This window comes from Muntiacus reevesi, chromosome 2 (genome assembly GCF_963930625.1).
Source record: "Muntiacus reevesi chromosome 2, mMunRee1.1, whole genome shotgun sequence".
Classification (NCBI taxonomy): domain Eukaryota; kingdom Metazoa; phylum Chordata; class Mammalia; order Artiodactyla; family Cervidae; genus Muntiacus; species Muntiacus reevesi.
This window is the reverse complement of record NC_089250.1, coordinates 26630504-26649440: the sequence shown is the minus strand read 5'-3', so window position 1 is coordinate 26649440 and position 18937 is coordinate 26630504.

Genomic DNA, 18937 nt, shown 5'->3' with positions numbered 1-18937 from the left:
TACTCACTTGGCTATTAGTTTCCTTCAAGTTTGGACTCCTGGTATTCAGTTGCCTGTCTAATGGATTTGTTAAGTCAAATATCTCATACAGGACAGATTAATCATAGTTGCTACTATGTCTTATAAACCAATTTAGATATGTTTTCAAAACTAAATTTTGTTGAGACGACTTCCCTGACAGTCCAGTGGTTAATACTTTGCCTTCCAATACAGGGAGTGCAGGTTCAGTCCCTGGTTGGGCAGCCAAAACATCAAAACATATTAATGAAAGAGAAGCAATATTGTAACAAATTCAATAAACACTTTAAAAGTGATCCCCACCAGAAAAATCTTTAAGAAGTCCAAATTTTTCATAATTTGGTGAGTATTTGCTGATTTTCATTTCCTTTAAGAACACAAAAGTATAAAAAATACAAGTAAATTAAACTACACATGTAGACAGTTTCCAGTTTTATTTGATCATCCTGAGTGCATTCTTTTATTTAGTAAACATCTCCTCTACATATACTCTGGCCAGATGCTAGGCAATAAGATGCCATACAGTATGGACTAAGCTTACAGAAATGAAGCACAATGGAAAAAAAGCAATAATGAAAAGTAAGAGTTAAATTGCTACCATAGCAGCAGGCTATAGAAACACAAGAAGGAAGCATCATAATCAACCTAGAGATTGAACGAAAGTTTCCCAAGGTATTAACATCCTAATAATATCTTAAAAGAGAGTAGGAATTAGTCATACAATGAAGGGGGAGGGAGGCAGAGAGAAGACCTTGTGGAAATAATAAACATTTATAAAGTATTTACTATGTATATATTATATCATTAATCATCAAAACAACTCTGTTGATCATAGATCAATATCCTATGCTTGCCCTTATTTTCTCAGTGAGTCTGTGGAGACTCGGAGAAGGCAAGAGCACGTGTAAATAGCAAAGGTAGGGTTTGCACTGATAGGGAAGTAAAGAGATGTGAAGTAATCTCTTAATTGCCTTAAGTGGACAGTCAGCTTTTCAGGTCTGGTTGTACAAGAGAGAATATGAGATCAGGGAATGAAATCAAGAGGCAGTTTGAAGCCAAATCATGAAGTCTCTATATGGAGTTAATGAGTTTGAACTTCACCCAGATTGAAGAATGACAAGGTTAGATTTGTGTTCCAGCAAGGCTCTCTGATATCACGGGGAAGAACATAGAAAGGCAGTCAGGATGTTGTTACAGAATTCTGAGCTATATGCAGTAAGTGCTGGAATTAAGTAGCTGGCAGAGGTGAGGAAAGAGGAGACAGATTTGGAAATAATTAAGCAATAAAATCAACCGTACCTTATGTCCAGCTGGCAAAAGAGAAAATTATAGGACAGTGTCTACCTGACTTCCAGATTCCCAGCTTAGAAGTTGGTGGATGGATATATTTACTAGTTAAACAGCTACAGAGTTTGCAAAAAAGATTCTTAAAATTTTAAATATTGAATCTTAAAAATAACAGAATTTTGCCTAGAATATCCATTATTTCTTAAGATCTTGTGACATGATTTAAATTTGAGCCCAGAGTTCCTGTCTGTGGCTCCATGTCTTCCCATGCTTCCATACATTGCAGACCTTATTTTGTTTGTTTTTTCCCCCCATCTTTCCTTATTTTTTTAAATAACATTTCAAGAAGGGATTTCTCTGATAAGTCATCTCTCCTTGAGTATTAGTTATCTATTACAAAGAAAAAACTTTTCTGAAACAAAAAGCTTACATAACAATGGACATTTATTATCATCTATCATTTCTGTGAGTCATGAATTTGGGAGCAGCTTAGGTAAGTGGTCTGGCTTGGCCTTTCTCATAAGGTTGCTATCAAAATGTTGGCCTGGGCTACAGTCATCAGAAGTTTATCTAGGGCTGGAGACTCTGCTTCCAAGATGGTGCACTCACATGGCTGTTGGCAAGAGCCCCTGTTCCTCGCCACGTGAGACTCTTCATAGAGCTGCTTGACACTGTGTCCTTGTGACATGGCAGTTGGTTCACCCCAGGGTAAGTGATGCAAGAAGCTACAATGCCTTTTACAAACCAGTCTTGGAAATCACACACCATTATTTCCACACGTTGCTCCTTAGAAGTGAATCACTACATCCGGTCCACACTCAAGAGGAAAGGAGATTATAGACTTTAGTTAATAACAGAGGAACAATATTGGCTTATGGGTGGTAACAAATGTACCCACACTAATGCAAGATGTCAAATACATAAAAACTTGGGGACAGAAAAGGGAGGTCTTGTGGGCCCTTTCTGTGATTTTGCTAAGTTTTTTTTTTCCTATAAACCTAATATTGCCTTAAAAATAAAATTTAATAATTTTTAAAAAGGAAAGCAGAGACACTGGTAAAATAGACAATTAAGTTTTGTATAGCAAGAGAATGTCAAATATAAGACACTATAAAAGGAAGGCGGGAAAGAAGGACGAAGACAGGAAAGAAGTCATGGACTCATTTACCTATTAAATTTTGAAAAACTGTTCCTCTTGGCTAATTTCTGCACCATTAAAAACAGATTGTGAAAATTCTGTATCTATTTACACATTTGACCAAAATATTATATGAGACACAAGCTACACGGTGAAGACCTCTGAGATCTGGACGAGATTCCAGTTAGACCAGAAGGTGTTTCCATGACTCACGGCCTTGAGCAGCACTCTTTTTTTTCATACATTTTTTTAAATTGAATATAATTGCTTTACTTTGTTGTGTTGAGCATCCTACTAGCTTCCATCTTTTCATAATCAAAGAGAATCACACAACTTTGTAGCTAACAAAGCTGTGATTGCTGGCATGTTGTTGCTGTTGTTTTAGCCTCTAAATCATGTCTGACTCTTTTGCGGCCCCAAGGACTGTAATCCACCAGACTCCAGTGGCTAGAATATTGGAATGGGTTGCCATTTCCTTCTCCAGGGGTCTTCCTAACCCAGGGATCAAACCTGCATCTCCTGCATTGATAGGCAGATTCTCTACCACTGAGTCAGCAGGGAGGTGTTCTGAAAAGTCCTGCTTCTCCAAGTATGATCTTATATGGATTGAATTTAAATTTCCTAACCATGTCTTTCTTAGGATATTTCTAAAAGATTCTTTTTATTAATACCGCTTAAGAAAACCCTTTTTACTTCTAACTAAAATGCTCCATTTTCCGTCTCCCAGGTTCTCAATGAAAGTCATTTAGTTTTTAATCTGCATCATCCTTCTTCCTCACAGAACAGAAAAGGCCTATCATTCTTTAATTATTGTAAACTTGGGAGGCAAATCCAGTACAGCAGGACCCAGCATAAGTGAGCCATTGAACCCAAATGCCATAAACACTGTCCATGAAGCTACCAAGATAGTGACCTCAGCAACAACACCTCTAGACAGGCTGAGGGAAATTAAGTATGACAAATTAAGATCATAGTTGGAGAAATGCAACTGTTCACAACGTGGTGCCTGTAATCATGGACATTACATGCAAAGCTTCCCTTTTTGATGGAGTACTGAGTTCAAACTCCTGGGAAGCCTAGCTGTGAAAAGCAACACATGTCCCCAGAAGGTTGCCCTTCCATTTCAATTTTCCAGTTGTATCAAGCAGCCCTGAATCCACAAATTTCAATGACAGATATTACTAGATAATCGATACTAGTTGTACTCTTTCTGTTTTCCACTAACAGAGAAACTTAAGATTTTTCTTTCTCCGGAACAGCCTTGATTTCATTACCTTGGCTAAATATTTTTGAGAAAGCTTAAATGATTGAGCCAAAAAGAGAAAATAAATTTCTGTCTGGTGACATGTAAGATTCTGGGTCCAAAGACAGGTTTTTTGGTTTTTTAAGATAGAAGGTACTGAAAACCCAGGAGCTATGAATGGATAATGTCTCTATCACACACAGCATAATTTGCTTCTTTGAAGTATTTGTACTAATTGCATATAAAGCAAAGGCTATTTGTTCCTTCCTCTAAAATACTTTTGATTAGATTTCCATTCTCTGCTTGATATTTTTTATGCTAGATATGCATCTTACTTTTCTGGAGCCCTCAAAAGAGCTTAATAATTCTCTGCAAACTGAGTTGCCAAAGCTACACCAGAATTTTGATGTTTCCATTAATAAAAGATATATGCCTGCAGGAGGTACAGATTTGTGGTCTCAGGATCCAGAGTTTAGGGGGAAAGTGGCTTGCATCTGTGCAATGATTAAATGTGTGTTCAGAGAGAGGGCTGTGAAGTGTCTCTACAGATCTAACAAGACCTATTTGGACCTGGGGCCTGCCCCTGCAGGGTGTTTTTGATAGCTTTATCTGTGTCAGATGCTGGGGCTCTCTCCATTCCCACTTGTCAATATGCCCTGGTGGCTTCAGAGCTGGAAACGGGGAGATGATGGACCACACCAAGAGGAAACTGCCGGTCAGAAATGATTCAGAAGCCCACCCAGGGACCGACTGAAATGCAAGGCTAGAAAAGAAGACAAATCAGAAGTAAGGAAAAAAAATTAAAGGATGACAATCAAGCCTAAAAATAGAATCTGTAACTAGCGAAGAACTTTATTTTACTCTAAAGGAAAATAGAGATAAACAGACTTAAGGTTGAAATAGTGCTCCTACATGTCCACCTTCTGATAAGGGGTGGCGGGACCCCGCAGAAATAGAACCTAAACATGAAGGGCTAGAATCTGAGGATGCGGTCTCGTGAAGGTCTGTGTGTTTTTCAGTCGTTTATCACAAACAAATCTGTTGATTCAGATAGTCCATTCTTTGCTGTAATCAATACATTTTTCTTGTGCCTTTTCTATGCATGAGGCATGAACTAGACATTATTAAAAAATAATAAGAAGAAGAAGAACCCAGAACTTCCCTGGTAGTTTAGTGTCTAAGACTCCAAGTTCCCAATGTAGGGACCCAAGTTCTATCCCTGGTCAGGGAAATAGATTCCACATGCTACAACTAGAAACCCCGAATGCCACAACAAAAAGGTCAAAGATCCTATGTGCCCCAGCTAAGACCCAGAATAGACAAATCAATAAATAAAAACAAATATTAAAACAGAATCAATTGAATACTGAGTTTTTCTCTTTTTGCAAATTAAAATGACTATTCTTGCTCTTATAAAAACACATGCTAATTATAAATATCTAGAAAAATAAACTAAAAAATAAAATTAATTTCTAGAAATAACCCCTACTGACATGGTACAATGTATTATTTTCTGCTCTGCCATTAACAGGAAGTCTTCAAGTCCATCTCCATTCAGTGTGATTCTAGCTATTGGCTCAGACAAAACATCTCACCACAGAGCTGTTCCTAGTTTGCCATGAATTTGTTTTTTTTTAAAAAAAAGTGTATAAGCATGGATGTTGAATTATATCTAATGTTGGTCTGTTTGTTTTTAGTTTGTTATAATGCACTGTATTGGCCACTGTTTTCTGAGCCTGACATTCCTAGACTGAGTAAATTCTAATATGTAAAACCTTCTTTCAAAAAAGCAAGAGAGTTCCAGAAAAACATCTATTTCTGCTTTATTGACAGTGCCAAAGCCTTTGAATGTGTGGCTAACAATAAACTGTGGAAAATTCTGAAAGAGATGGGAATACCAGACCACCTGACCTGCCTCTTGAGAAAGCTGTATGTAGGTCAGGAAGCAACAGTTAGAACTGGACAGGGAACAACAGACTGGTTCCAAATAAGAAAAGGAGTACGTCAAGGTTGTATATTGTCACCCTGCTTATTTAACTTATATGCAGAGTACATCATGAGAAATGCTGGGCTGGAAGAAGCACAAGCGGAATTAAGATTGCCGGGAGAAATATCAGTAACCTCAGATATGCAGATGCCACCATCCTCATGGCAGAAAGTGAAGAGGAACTAGAAAGCCTCTTGATGAAAGTGATAGAGGAGAGTGAAAAAGTTGGTTTGAAGCTCAACATTCAGAAAACTAAGATCATGGCATCTGGTCCCATCACTTCATGGGAAATAGATGGGGAAACAGTGGAAACAGTGTCAGACTTCATTTTTTTGGCTCCCAAATCACTGCAGATGGTGATTGCAGCCATGAAATTAAAAGACACTTACTGCTTGGAAGGAAAGTTATGACCAATCTAGACAGCATATTAAAAAGCAGAGACATTACTTTACCAACAAAGGTTCGTCTAGTAAAGGCTATGGTTTTTCTAGTGTCATGTATGGATGTGAGAGTTGAACTTTAAAGAAAGCTGAGCCCTGAAGAATTGATGCTTTTGAGCTGTGGTGCTGGAGAAGACTCTTGAGAGTCCCTTGGACTGTAAGGAGATCCAACCAGTCCATCCTAAAGGAGATCAACACTGGGTGTTCACTGGAAGGACTGAGGCTGAAGCTAAAACTCCAGTACTTTGGCCACCTCATGTGAAGAGTTGACTTGTTGGAAAAGACCCTGATGCTGGGAGGGATTGGGGGCAGGAGGAGAAGGGGATGACAGAGGATGAGATGGCTGGATGGCAACACAAACTCAATGGACACGAGTTTGGGTAAGCTCCAGGAGTTGGTGATGGATGGGGAGGCCTGGCGTGCTGCGGTTCATGGGGTCGCAAAGAGTCGGACACGACTGAGCGACTGAACTGAACTGAACAACCTTCTTTACTTTTTTTATTCTATTAAAAAGAAATATTAAGGGATATATTACTATATAATTGATAATATATTAAATATATTAAGGTAATATTTACTACATACAAGAGAACATTAAGTAATTTTTCTGTAAATTATAGAACATAACTTCAGAAAGAACTCTTACATCTCCACCCAGGATGAAGGACATTTCCAATGTCTTATGTCTTCCTTCATATATGTCAGTCACATGTCTGTGTTCCACCAAATCGGCCACCACCCTGACCTGCATTATGTACTCTTCTTCAAACATACTCTCTGGCTGAACATACTAATGATTTTTCAAAATATTTCATCTGTATTCTTATGGGAGGGTAGTTTATGTTTTCTTTTCTATGCTATCTGAGTGATGTTCAGAAATATCAAGCCTCAGGAAATTGAAAAGCTTTCAATATCATTCTAATATCATAGGTTTTATCTGTTCCTGAGGGCTTGACAGAACTCACTTTTAAAACCAAAGTTTTGGGGTAGTTCTTTCATGAACTTTCTCATTTTTTATACATTTTATTCTACCCAGGAGTGTTTTCTTTTGTTATGGTTTGTTTTGTTGGAGGGTTTTCTCTTTAACTCTTATTGGTTCACTTTTAGTGATGCATGTTGCATACACACAATACACCCACACAAACATATTAGCCCAAAAGCTCATCTTTGCTTTCTGTTAGTGATCTTCATAGAGTCTAACTCCTAATGTTGGGACATGAATTTTCACTTGGCTTTCTTGTTAGATCCTTTAGCTCTGGATTTCAGTTGTATACTCTACTCTGGTCTCCTTTTTAATTAATTTTCTATATTTACTGTTTCATTCCTTTTTACATTAACAAATTGGTCTCTCTAGGTTTGGGAGTTGATTCTTAGTAGTGGAACTTTTTATTCAAACAGAATGTTATCAAGAACTTTAATACAAGAGGAAAAAAGGTGGGGATGTGCAGGAACAAAAAATAGACTGGAGCAGATGTAGAGTCAAAGACAGCACAGATTGAAAACAAATACCAGAGAGCGTATTACACACTTCACCCATTGCCATGAATAGCTAAATGGACTGAAATGTTAGTTTCTGTTTTCTCATTGAACAGATATAATCTTAAAGGGTATTGGTTTAAAATGATTTGCTAAGGGAAAATGTATTTAACCTTGGGTTAGGAAGACCCCCTGGAGAAGGAAAAGTCTACCCACTCCAGTATTCTGGCCTGGAGAATTCCATGAACTCTATAGTCCATGGGTTCTCAAAGAGTAGGACATGGCTGAGCGACTTTCACTTTCAATGTATTTTGAAATTTTTAATAAAGTTTCAAGAGGGTGTGAGATTGTTATGTTTACCAAAAGGGAGAACTGATTTTTAAAACTGTAAGAATCACCACTTAATAATCATTTGGGGTTATTTGATTGGTAAAATATAAGACAAGTTTCGTGTCTTCTGATTGTGAGATTTATTCATTTTTCCTTGTATTTATATGAGCTATTCCTTTAATAAATATGGTATAAAACGTTAGGTTCAAAGTGGTATGTATCTATTCATCTTTATTGCAAATCATAACTTCTACCCTAAGATAACACTCTCTTCTCCCAGTTGCTGTGTTTACTTTGAATCATACTTTGTCTAATGCTGATCTTGCTTACCTGCTTTCTGTTGATTTTCATGGCATGGGATAGCATGACTTTTCCAATTTTGTTTGAAGAGCCCTGTCTTGGAAACAAACTATATATGAAATTGTTCTATTAATATAAAAGTTCCTGTGTTTTAATACAGTAATATATTCTACTTACAACTGTTTTAGTAATTGTGTTGTTCTTTTCAACCTTTTCATGTTTTTCTTTATTGAAATGTTCTGCTTACTTTCTTATGCTTTTCCATATTCATTGAATCATTTGAAATAGCTCTTAAAAGCACCAGTATACCAAATGCTATTATTCTTGTCCAGTCAATTTGTCTTTCATATAACAATAACTATAACAGTAATACCCAACATTTAGTAAAAGAGTAAGAGAGGTATGGTCCCAAATGTTTTACATATATTGGCACATTTAATATTTATGACAGGTAAGTTAGCATTATTATACCCATCTTAAAGAGGAAAAAACCGATGCCCCCAAAAATTCAGAGCCCATATACGGTGAGTAGTTCACAATGATGGAGAAAATAAATGAGACTGAAGGGTCTGATTCTAGGGAATGGGTCTGATTCCTGGGCTCTCTGATTAGGAAGATCACTCTCTAATTTATTCCACATCTTTAACCCTATTGGCACTTAACGTTTAGCAACAGAAAAATGAAAACAGAGTCTGTGTTTATTATCTTCTAATTTCCTTCACTGTCTTTACTTCTGTGAGTGTTGGGAGAGTCTGGAGCCTGCTCACCTGGTAGACTTTAAACTCTGTCTTTCTCCCAACAAACTGGTTCATAACAAATAATTGTGAATATTATGTAGGTGGAGAGAGTCATTAGATTTATTGTCTGGTTTTCTGAAATATCTTTTTCTTAATTACTTCTATTGAGTTGCTTAATTCCTTGAATGTGTTTTAATTTCCTTGTACTGTTTCACATTTACAGGTCACTCTATCTTGTTACAATTTGAAGTACCACTTGATTCTCAATATTTGTCCCATTTCATGCAGTAAGTAACTATATTTCTGCTTTGTTTGAATAGTCCCTCTCTTTAGAATATATCCTCTAGATAGAAATCTGATAACAGAATAGCTCATGCTTTCAAGTTGTGAGATTTTGGTAAATATTTAAAATATTTTTGTTATTCAAAAGCAAATAGTACCACATGAATTATAGTTGGAAGAGCTAGACAATTTTTTTTCAGTTTGAAAAAGTGGAAATGTTAATCGCTCAGTTGTGGCCAGCTCCTTGTGACTAGATGAACTGTGGCCCACGAGGCTCCCCTGTCCATGGGATTCTCCAGCAAGAATCCTGGAGTGGGTTGCCATTTCCTTCTCCAGGGGATCTTCCCGACGCACGGACTGAACCTGGGTGCCCTGAGTGGCAGGCAGATTCTTTTTTTTTTTTTTTTTTTTAATTTATATATATTTTTTTTGCCTTTTTTCTTTTTTTTTAATTTTTTCAGTGGGTTTTGTCATACATTGATGTGAATCAGCCATAGAGTTACACGAATTCCCCATCCCGGTCTCCCATCCCACCTCCCTCTCCACCCGATTCCTCTGGATCTTCCCAGCCCAACAGGCCCGAGCACTTGACTCATGCCTCCCACCTGGGCTGGTGGTCTGTTTTACCACAGATAATATACATGCTGTTCTTTCGAAACATCCCACCCTTCCCTTCTCCCACAGAGTTCAAAAGTCTGTTCTGTACTTCTGCGTCTCTTCTTCTGCCATTGTTACCATCTTTCTAAATTCCGTATATATGTGTTAGTATACTGTAATGTTCTTTATCTTTCTGGCTCACCTCACTCTGTATAATGGGCTCCAGTTTCATCCATCTCATTAGAACTGATTCAAATGAATTCTTTTTAATGGCTCAGTAATATTCCATGGTGTATATGTACCACAGCTTCCTTATCCATTCATCTGCTGATGGGCATCTAGGTTGCTTCCATGTCCTGGCTATTATAAACAGTGCTGCAATGAACATTGGGGTGCACGTGTCTCTTTCAGATCTGGATTCCTCGGTGTGTATGCCCAGAAGTGGTATTGCTGGGTCATATGGTAGTTCTATTTCCAGTTTTTAAAGAAATCTCCACACTGTTTTCCATAGTGGCTGTACTAGTTTGCGTTCCCACCAACAGTGTAAGAGGGTTCCCTTTTCTCCACACCCTCTCCAGCATTTATTGCTTGTAGACTTTTGGATAGCAGCCATCCTGACTGGCGTGTAATGGTACCTCATTGTGGTTTTGATTTGCATTTCTCTGATAATGAGTGATGTTGAGCATCTTTTCATGTGTTTGTTAGCCATCTGTATGTCTTCTTTGGAGAAATGTCTGTTTAGTTCTTTGGCCCATTTTTTGATTGGGTCATTTATTTTTCTGGAATTGAGCTGCAGGAGTTGCTTGTATATTTTTGAGATTAATCCTTTGTCTGTTGCTTCATTTGCTATTATTTTCTCCCAATCTGAGGGCTGTCTTTTCACCTTGCTTATAGTTTCCTTTGTTGTGCAAAAGCTTTTAAGTTTCATTAGGTCCCATTTGTTTATTTTTGCTTTTATTTCCAATATTCTGGGGGGTGGGTCATAGACGATCCTGCTGTGATTTATGTCAGAGAGTGTTTTGCCTATGTTCTCCTCTAGGAGTTTTATAGTTTCTGGTCTTACATTTAGATCTTTAATCCATTTTGAGTTTATTTTTGTGTATGGTGTTAGAAAGTGTTCTAGTTTCTTTCTTTTACAAGTGGTTGACTAGTTTTCCCAGCACCACTTGTTAAAGAGGTTGTCTTTTTTCCATCGTATGTTCTTGCCTCCTTTGTCGAAGATAAGGTGTCCATAGGTTTGTGGATTTATCTCTGGGTTTTCTATTCTGTTCCATTGATCTATATTTCTGTCTTTGTGCCAGTACCATACTGTCTTAATGACAGTGGCTAGAGGCAAATTATTTTATAATGAACAGCTCTCACTAAAGCATGTATAATTTCATTGAAAGAATGTTCCATAGTTTTGTTTCACAAAACCATGTAAATGTACCAGTGATTGCATAAAACTATTTATTCCTTTAATACTGGCTGTTCCACAACTCTAGGTAATCTCATTGCACATATAAAAAATGATAGGGCACAAATAATCAATTACTTGAAGTATCTTATTAATTGCTTTCTGCAGTCTCATGTCATCATAGTCCATCTTAGTCAGTACACCTCCTGGGTCAGTATCTCCTTTCCTCATTGATACACTTTGTGCAGCCATTGAACACATCAGGACAATACTGAATATTGAGAGAATCTGTTGATTTTCTCCCAATGACTACAAAGTGTATTATTGGCACTTTCTCTCTTCCCATCCAATGACATGTCTTTTATATCATTTTCTAATGGTTTCATATGAGTTTTAGGAGCTCCCAATTAGCCAGATAGTTTTTTTTTAACTGGACAAAACACAGGGCTCTTTTCAAGTTGCAGGTTAGATTAGATATCCTGGTTTCTACAGAGAGAATGGGTGGAGAAATGGCCTCTTGCCTGGGAGAAGGGAACAGAATTGAGTCCACATTACACAAGTAAATATCGCCCTCCCTGCAGAGTGTACAGAGACAAAAAGAGGAAGGCCAGAGAATTACTAAAAAGGAGTTTGCTGTTTCAGTGACCCCGTTAGACACCTGTTAAGACCTCTCACTTTCTCTACTGTTTCTAACAAAATCTCAGCAAAAAAGAGAAATCTAGTGAAATGGTGGGAATTATGTTGGAACTGGGCATTTTCTTCTTCAGTGTCACTGTAGCTGTTATTCCCTAGCAGCCTAATTGCAACTAATTAGACTCCAGTGAGACATGGAGACAGTATTAAAATGCTCTGCTTGTTTTTCTCTCCCTTGATGGTCACAGTTTGGGCCTCTGCCTGTCCGAGGCAGGGGAAGTTTCAGTTCTACAATCGCTTTTTGAGTTTAGTTTTATCTGTTTATTTTTTCCAAATAATTTGCACAGGTTTTGACATGATGCTCTGGGCCTCATGGGCCACTTTCCATACTCCCTGCCAGGTTAACCACAGAATCCACTCAAGAGGATAAAGCTCATCAACGACCCCAGTCTCTAATTGCAGGATGGCCAAAAGGTATCCATTTGGTCTATAATTAGGCCATTTCTCTCTCATCCCCTGCAAGTGTGTATAATTATAAATTAATTTAAAATCCCACTGTGAGAAAAGAAATTCACTGTAATGTAAGAGGAAAGACAAAAACTGCAGGAAGTGTCTTTAAAAACAGGTTGTTGGTGTTTCCTGCAAAATAGATCCTCAAAATTGGTTTTTCGTTCCACTATTCATTTTCCCAGCTGGGAACTTCGTCACTGTATATTTAAATTGTGGGTCAATTTAAAGTTATACCGTGGCCTTGAGGTTTGATGCTTCCTACAGAATTTACATTTGCAGATCAAAACTATTCTTTGGGGAAATAAAACCCTGGGGAGGCCCCTCTGAGTGATGCTTAAAGACCCAGACCTCTCTTTCTCTCTGGTTGCCTTTGACCCTTTTCACACTTGTCTTTGTTTCCACAATAAAAGTGTTATATGTTATACCAGGTAAAATAAAGTATTTGAGGGAAAACCCAAGACAACCTGGTTCCTATGTGTACTACAATGATTGTTCCTTTAATCTTGAGTGAACTGCTCTTTTATTTATTTATATTACCCAAAGCCATGGTCAAGTGTATGGTCCTGCACGTCTTCAGAGAGATGATACAGCTTAAGAACACATGTGTTTGTCAACAGGGTAGTCTCAGCCAAGTTTCTGCAGCAGCATTTGACCCACTAAACTCCCTGCTTTTGTTGGGGAATCAATCTCTGTGAATTTGAAGAAAATGAGGAAGGTGTTGCTGAAGCTAAGACAGTGCATGAAGACTCCCCATTACATTCACAACCTCTTCTATTTCCTAAGTATCTAAAAATGAGACCAAGAAATGCTCTACTCTCAGAAGGAGTGGTGTATTCAAATTATTTCTCTAAGAATATGCTAATGTATTTGTGATAATTTCTATGGAAATATGAATAATTCTTTTTTTTGAAAAATTAAATGATTTTATTACTTTTCAAGGGCTTCCCAGGTGGCTCAGTCATAAAGAATCCACCTGCCAATGCAGGAGACACAGTTTCGGTCCCTTGGTTGGGAAGATCCTTGGAGGAGGAAATGGCAACTCATTCGAGAATTCTTGCCTGGAGAATCCCACAGACAGAGGAAGACCCCGACTTGCTGTTGATATGTCATTTAGAGGATAGTAATGATCAGTTCACACTTGGCATATTCCAGACCTGTGCTGGATTTTTTGTACTCATCCTCTGAGGAGACATTGTCATTATTCCCTTTAAAGTGGCCTTCTGGTTTGAGGGCCCCACAGGAGCCATATCACGTTAAACCTTGGAGGGGGAAGGAATGAGGTATCAGCAGCCAGCTGTCACACTGTTAACCCAGGGACCTGACGGGGCAGAGAAGAGCTCACCAACTGCCTCATAGGCTAGGTGCCATTTTTGGGGGGTTGGGGGTGCTGTGCTGGGTCTTGGTTGCTACAACCAGGCTTTCTCTAGTTTTGGCGAGTGGGTGCTCCCCTCCAGTTCCCGGGCTGGGGCTTCTCACTGTAGTAGTTTCTCTTGTGGATCACGGGCTCTAGAACATGGGCTTCAGTAGTTGTAGCGCATGGGGAAGAATCTTCCTGGACCAGGGATTGAACCCATGTCCCCTGCATTGACAGGGATTCTTAACCCCCTGACTACCAGGAAAGTCCTAGTAGTGTCCTCTTGAATCGAGTGATGTGTGATCCTGCTCGCCATTCAGAAGGGAACCTCTATCCATAGAATCCTTAAGGGTGTTTCACACCAGCAGGGAATTTCCTAGTTAAAAGCTGCAGAATCTACAGCTGATCAGCTCAGTCTGGTTCCTAATTTGTGTTTATTTGGTAAGAAAATAAAAGTTAAGAATGGAATACTAGTGAATTCATTCTCATCATCTCAGGCTTTAAACTATCAGCAAGATATCCTGTCATAAAAATAAGTGCTAAAGAGAAGTGGGGATATATAGAGAAAAAAGTCCATGAAACACCAAATTCTGAAAACATTTGCAGAGTCTTTGATTTTCTACTTTCCAAAAACCATCATGCTTTCTTCTGTAGTTTGAGATGTTAAAGACATTTGTATTCAATGTATAAAAAACATGAAATTCATGTTTTATGAGAAGCAAATAAATCTAATCTATTTCCTCCAAATCACTCACAATCAAGTGTCAACACACTTTTTCTGTAAAAGGCCAGGTGGTAAATATGTTAGACTTTGTGGGTCATAAGATCTGGCACACCTACTCCACTATTGCAGTACAGAAACTATCATAGATGCTAGTTATTAAATGAGTGGGGCTGTGTTCCAATAAAAGTTTATTTATAAAACCATCTAGAAGCTTCTCTAGTGGCTCCATGATAGAGAATCCGTATGTTAACGCAGGAGACACAGGTTCGATCCCTGATCTGGAATGATCCCACATGCCTGGAGCAACTAAGCCCGTGTACCATAGCTGTTGAGTCTGTACTCTAGAGCTTGGGAACTGCAACTATTGAAGCCCACACATCCTAGAGCCTGTGCTATGTAACAAGAGAAGCTACCGCATTGAGAAGCCTGAGCACTAGCAATTGGAGAGGAGCACCCACTCATTGCAACTGTAGAAAAGTTCTTACAGGAATGAAGACCCAGGGCAGCCAATAAATAAATAAATAAATAAATAAATAAAATTATATATTAAAAAAACAGGTAGCGATCCACACTAAGAGTATAGGCCATAGTTTGCCAACCTTAGATTTATACCAGAGAAAGATCATATATATTTTACTTGTCTTAGAGGAAAGAAGAATCTATTTATAAATCAAAATTATTTTTCAACATAATAATAAACTCTCAATAGTACTATTTATAAGGAAAATTCCCTGATATTATGTGGTAGTAGAATAGTTTGGCAATGTCCTTCTAGTTCCTATGTAATAATGGAGAAATATTGTCCCTTTTTTTTTGGTAAGGAAATTATTTATTCTTTTGTTTATTTATTTATTTCACTTTTTGGCTGCATCGAATGTCATGTAGGATCTTAATTCCCCAACCAGGGATCAAACCCACACCTCCTGCCTTGGAAATCCTAAGTCCTAACCACTGGATCTCCAGGGAAGTCCCTGGATTATATTTCTTTATCTTCAGTAGATAGATATTCAGGCCCAACCAAAGTCTAGAAAGCTAAGGGGTGCTGTCTGGTCTTATACATAGTGGTGAGATCCCAGCCAACACTAGATGCTACATTTGACTTCTCTGGATGCTGTCATCATTGTGGTCCATATGTCCACTGAGCACCAGTTGGCAAAACAAAATCATACAGAACTCTGTGCATGGCCATCAGCACTTCCAGACTCCTTTTCATCTGCCTGCTCCCTTTATGGTAAAAATATACCCATTGTTAGGATCCAAGCCAAGTTCTAGGACAAACCAAACTAGACTTGTTAATTTAAGCACTTGCATTTTATTAAATTCTGCCCAGAGAGAGAATGGAGAGGAATGAGGTGGTAAAATGTGGGGTTTATGTGAACTTGCTTCTTTGTCTCAAAACTTGCCCCTTTGTCTCAAAGAACCTTCAGATCCAGGCTTTCCCACTTTTCACCAGGAATGGTTAGGAATTTAACAGTTTCTTAACGAAGGAATAATTCTGGGAATTTTGAACAAATTTATTGGCAACATATCTGCTTTATGTCTAAGATAAACCTTCTCTGTAAGCAGAATTCTTACAGACAGCTAGAAAAATTCACAAAGGGCTATTGAATGCATCTTTTTAGCATTCTTTTTAGCATCTTTTTAGCATCTATGACTGAAGGGCTTCTGGCTTTGTCTAACCAGATGCATTACTAAAACAATTATTTCTGAACAAAAACTAGCCCAAAAACTTCATATATCCAACAAACATGAACAAATTGATCCTAAAAATGATTGACTGATCTTAGAATCCTGCTTTTTTCTTGTTTTCTCCCATGCAGCTAGAATGCTATTTTCCTGGGGATAATTCAGATAGTATCTACTCATCTCAAATCAAGTCTCAGAAAGAAAACCCCAGATTTTGTTGAATCCTACCTCTAGTACTCTGAGACCACTAAAAAGAATTTCCAAACAACCGTAAATTATGACAATTCCAAAATGGGCAGGAAATATGACCACACATCTTTTCTTTCTTTCTTTTTTTTTCTCCTGGTGCTGTTTACCTCTCCCTGTGCCCTCAGAGTAGGGGGTAGTCCTCTCTGGTGGGTTCCAGCAAAGGGTCAGCTGTAACACTAAGAGCTACACCTCCGTCCTCCTGTCTCTTTGCCCAGGTCAGTCAAAGTCGAGGCAGCTCAAGGAAACCCAATAGGCTTGGGAACGTTGCAGATATAGAGGGGGTATGCCTTAGTCTGTTGGGAATGAAACAGGAATCTGGCAGAAGGTCAGCAGAATTCATTAGCCAGGCAGTGCAGCATGGCCAATATGAGGCCGGAAGAGTGGATTTAGAGCAAAAGGCTAATTACTTCAGGACCCAACCCCATCTCCTGCTAGATTTACTGCTAATTAATGTTCTCGTCTCCATTTTCACTTCTCCAGCCAGTGAATCAGGGACTAGGACTCACTCTCTGCTTTTCCTCTCTTAACCATCACCAGTTTCTGCTCCATTAGTAAATTGCCCTCTTGAGTATCTCTTTTCTGAAGGTTGGTTGCCTGGGTGATCTCAGTGGTCTTGACCTTGGAAAGGGCTTTGCAAAGGACTCAGGGCAACAAGCTGCAATCATTAAAAACCACAATATAGGGCATAATAATGACAAGATTTGGGGTTTTTCTTTCTTTCTTTCTTTCTTTCTTTTTTGTATTTCCAGCCTGTGATTCCTTCAAGAAAAGAGAATTATTTTTCATGATTCTTACATTTTTCCAATTTCCTGAACAGTTCATGCAGACAAGGCATGTTTACAGTGCTGCTGAGGGAAATAAATGCCTCTGACTAACCACACAGAAGGCATGGGAAGAAGGAAACAGACACAAAGGGAAAAAGGAGAAATTTTCAAATGCTATGATTTACGTTTTAAATCATGGCAACAAGTATGCCTTATTTTAACCAGATATAAGCTCCCTTAAATAGGTAAGAAAATAGTGCAGTATTGTGTGTATATGCACTGTCTAAGTTTTCTAGAGAGCTGCTGTTTATGGAACTAACATGTGTGATACAAGGTGGTCAGGCCAGAATGACAGGGAAGAATCCAGCATCAGTTTTTCTTTCTTTCTGTTTTTATTTGGCTTCACATGTCTAAGTGGTGGCATGCAGGCTCTTAGTTGCAGCATGTGGGATCAAGTTCCTTGACCAGGGGACTGAACCTGTGTCCCTGGCATTGGGAACATGGAGTCTTATCCACTAAATCAATCCAACTTCTTGGATTTTGTTTTGCTTTGTTTCATTATTATTACTTTGTTTGTTTATTACCATGGATGTCCTCCTCAACACTTCTCTCTCTTGGGATCCTTACCATGCCCTTCAAGATATCTTTGGAGAGATAAGTGTGGAAATTTTACAGGGTTTCCTGAGGAAAGAGTAATATATAAAATATTAATGACACAGACACAATTAAGACAACAACAACCATATGATTCATTATCCATTCTCCTCTTACAACTATCTAAATAAACCATTCTGTACAGAATCAGTAAGTGAGAACATTGTGACTTTTATGAAATAATTGCAAACAAATATGCTATCATTAAAATATCTGCAGTGAATGACATAAAGTCTTCAGGTTTAGGTGATCACATAATATGATCTTTAATAACAGAATATTTCCAGACACTACACAAACTATCTAGATTTTTCAACTCAACATCACCTGATAATATTCGTAATGATAGGATTGATGGCATTTTGGAGGAAAATCAATGAAGACACAAATAACAGGAAGGCCATCTACATCACAACCAATTTAGAAAGGCAAAAAGCCAATAAAACCACAGTTTATATTAAGCAGTCACTCAGTTTGGGCTCAGCTCATGGGGGACAAGCTGGTATTTGGGGACTGGAAGTAAAAGAAGATATGAAGTTACTTACTTTTTGTCAAGTAACACATCCTAACAATATCAAGAAATTCACGAGAAACAAGCTTTTAAGAAGGTCTCCTAAGAGGCTGGACCATTTCTAGGTCACCTCCCAAAATCACATCTGCTCTGATACAAACATTCAAGGATTTAGTTTCAGGATTGAATAGATTCAAAACGTTCAGATGATTCAGTAATTCATGCCAAAAACCAAAAGGATCTCAGAATACTATAGCTATAGAATTTTTGTTGTTGTTTAGTTGTTAAATTGTGTCCAACTCTTTGTGACTCCATGGACTGTAGTCCACTAGACTCCTCTGTCCATGGGATTCTCCAGGCAAGAGTACTGGAGTGGTTGCCATGCCCTCCTCCAGGGGATTTTCCCAACCCAGGGATCAAACTAGTCTCTTACATCTCCTGCACTGGCAAGTAGGTTCTTTACCACTAGCGCCACCTGCGCAACCCACTGTGGAGTTAAACTCCATTGAAAAACAGAACCATTTAGCTACAAGAAATCCATAACCTAGTCAGTGCTCAATCCCTGGATAGTAAGAGCCACTAACAGCTCCAAGTGATGGAGACCACTTTCTTCTCAAGGAG